Genomic DNA, 3,365 nt, shown 5'->3' on the forward strand with positions numbered 1-3,365 from the left:
TCTCTCTCTCTCCCTCTCTCTCTCTCTCCCTCTCTCTCTCTCTCTCTCTCTCTCTCTCTCTCTCTCTCTCTCTCTCTCTCTCTCTCTCTCTCTCTCTCTCTCTCTCTCTCTCTCTCTCTCTCTCTCTCTCTCTCTCTCGCTCTCTCGCTCTCTCGCGTTATCTTTCAGTCTCTATCTTACTCTCTCTCCCTATACTCGCCGAGAGCAGGAATTCTACATATCGGCCGGCTCTCGTACGACTTCCTTAGATCGAAGCAGCTCACAAACACACGGCTCTATAATAACAGATTTTACCTTGTTCATTAAAGATTTATCAGAGCTTATCTACTTTCGGGCGGAGATGGGCAAACACTGCGTACTGATTCGCAGCTCCCCCCGGGATGTGCTGGGAATGCGCGCGGGTGACAAGCCATGCAGGCAAGCGGATCCCCGCATGCATGTCCGTCCGCCGGCAACGACTTAATAATTTCTTAATAACACGCTAATGAAAACAAGGCCGCACCGGCGGCTATTTTTTTAGCGCCGATTGCAGCGGATTATTTCTCGCTGGAGGTGAGAATATTAAAATTAGCAGCGTCGGCGAGCGGGCGGGCGCTGGGTAATTAAAAATCGCGGATCGATCGTCGGCTGGCCGGATGCCCGAGTCACGTCGACACACGCGCGCGCGCGCGTCGCCAGCCCAGATGCATGGATGGATGGCAGGCAGCCCAGGGGCCGTACAGAGGCAGCAGCATGGCGACGTGTGATACCCACGTCGTCACCCTAAATGCAGGGATGGCAGGCAGCCCAGGGGCCGCCGTACAGAGGCAGCAGCATGGCGACGTGTGACACCCACGTCGCCACCCTAGATGCAGGGATGGCAGGGAGCCCAGGGGCCGCCGTATACAGAGCAAGCGGGGTGAGGTGGGGGGAGGGGGCGTGTGATACGTCGGAGCCCGGTACGTCGCCGTTGTCGTGCGCACATATTTGTCACATCATCCGCCGTTGAATGGATGTCGACCAGGGGTTAATAATCACAAATTGATTGTCATTGACAAATTGATTGAGAATTTGATTTGATTTGTCATTATTAACCACTTGATGTCGACGTAACTTCGAAGCAGGGCGTTAGAATGGGGCGTCGATTCAAGCGCACTGCTTATTCGAAGCGTGGTTCGTGCACCCAGCCCGTGTAATCACCACTTGATTACCACGACGCTTGCGCGTTCATAGTTCTAGGTAGAGTCCCTTTATATGGAGGAACTCTAAGTTCTCTAAGAGGCGTTCTCTCTGTCTCAATGTCCAGGTTGTGACAGATTAAAATCGCATCGTATAGCGTTTAAGTTTTGTATTATTATTTTTTGTGTTTTTATTTTTTATTTTTTATTGCATTATTGTATAGCGTGTAAGGATTAGCGCAGGGGTGTGTTAATGCGCACACGTTAACTAGATGCACTGGAAGTCAGCTATGCTCGTGACTTAGCTTCTAACAAGCGTTTCTGTGAAGTGAACGGTTATGCGTGACAGTAAACGGTATAGACATGGCATATATATAGGATGTAGTAGAAAAGATACTTTCTCCGTTACGTACACACATAGAGACGGCGGAACTGCATGTCGTTTCGTAATTTCTGTCCGTCAATAGAACTGGTGCTGATAACTAGGGCGTATCAGTCTCAATATCCACAGACTTCGTGCGCAGATATAACACATAAATCCCGCTATTACCTCTCTGATACCGTTTGCCACAGGGCAAAAAGCCCTTGCCACAGGCATAGGCCTACTCGTAAGTGCGTGTGTGTGCGTGTGTGCGTGCGTGCGTGAGTGCGTGCGTGCGTGCGTGCGTGTGCGTACGTGCGAGTGGTGAGAGAATGGTGTGTGTGTGTGTGCGTGTGTGCGTGCGTGCGTGCATGCGTGCGTGCGCGCGCGCGTGTGTGTGTGTGCGTGCGTGCGCGTGTCTATACCGCATCTCCAGTAAAGCCGCAAACTGTGTAATATCTCTCCAGAACGAAATTAATATTTGTCGCACTTGTTTGACCTGCCGCATAGTATTACTGAGCCTCGCGCGAAAGCGAGGAATGCAATTTCATGAGATCAATATCAGCACCTTCAGGTTTCACAATATTTTATATTGTGCCTAAAATGCGCAGCAGTCCCTTATCAAATATAGACCTTAGGTCGCTTTAGCGGCAAACACTTTACAGAGAGGAAAAGCTGCATTTTAAAAATGCGCCCAGGCGCCCTGAATATTCTACCCACCATGGTTGCCTGCGGTATACAGTGGGTTAGGTGGCCCACAGTTAAGTTACATATGCATTTGCTATATTATTATTCGTATAATGGATATAATTGATATTTGTGTTTTAATAATTAGACACGCACGCACGCACATACACACACACGCACACACACGCACACGCACAAACACACGCACACGCACACGCCCCCAACACACATATATATAAATAAATATATATATGTATATATATATATATATATATAGATAGATAAAGAGAGAGAGATAGAGATATATAGGCCCTAAATGACTTATTTATTGCATCGTTTATTTTATACATCGAAATATAGTGAATAATAATATAATGATTAAATGGGAACCGCTCCTAAATGTAATGTTATCGGATAAAGTTGTGCATTTTTGTAGTAAAGCGAAGTAATAATAATCACACACGGAATGTACCGTGGCATCGATTGCAATTCGTATGTTAGGGGGGATTGTTGATATAGTTCTCGGGGCAGTATTACGCTGTGTATAACAGCTCCTATGCGAGGTCGAATTAGACGTATTACTACAAACACTGTGTTCCATTGCTTTCCCTTGCGCCTCCTGTCTCTATGGCTGTGGATAGTTAGTAGGGAGAGACTCCCTCTACTAACTATGGTGTTTGTCGGTTGTCGACTGTGGTAACGAAATTCTAGCTGTATATAAAATTTAAAGTTTAATAGACTGATTATGGTAACTGACGCAGTGCCTTTCCATTCACTAATAATCCATTAAACTTCAGATTCGCATAAAAAAACATTCAAATCTACAACAGGCATAGTTTTCTGCGATACAACAATAGGGTACAGAAATTCTACCGCCATATATTGCTTGTACCCCGTTTAAATGAAGTATTTCCTGTATTTTGTTCCATACATTGTTTTGGAACTCACGCTCATGCACGCACGAACCAGACACGAACACACACACACACACACACACACACACACACACACACACACACACACACACACACACACACACACACACACACACACACACACACACACACACGCGCTCTCTACATACGTAACTTAAAATAAACGACAACTAAAATAAAAACGACAAGAACATCGTGATGACTACAATCGATGGACGAAACTAA

This window comes from Priapulus caudatus, unplaced genomic scaffold (assembly GCF_000485595.1).
Source record: "Priapulus caudatus unplaced genomic scaffold, Priapulus_caudatus-5.0.1 Scaffold583, whole genome shotgun sequence".
NCBI lineage: Eukaryota > Metazoa > Priapulida > Priapulimorpha > Priapulimorphida > Priapulidae > Priapulus > Priapulus caudatus.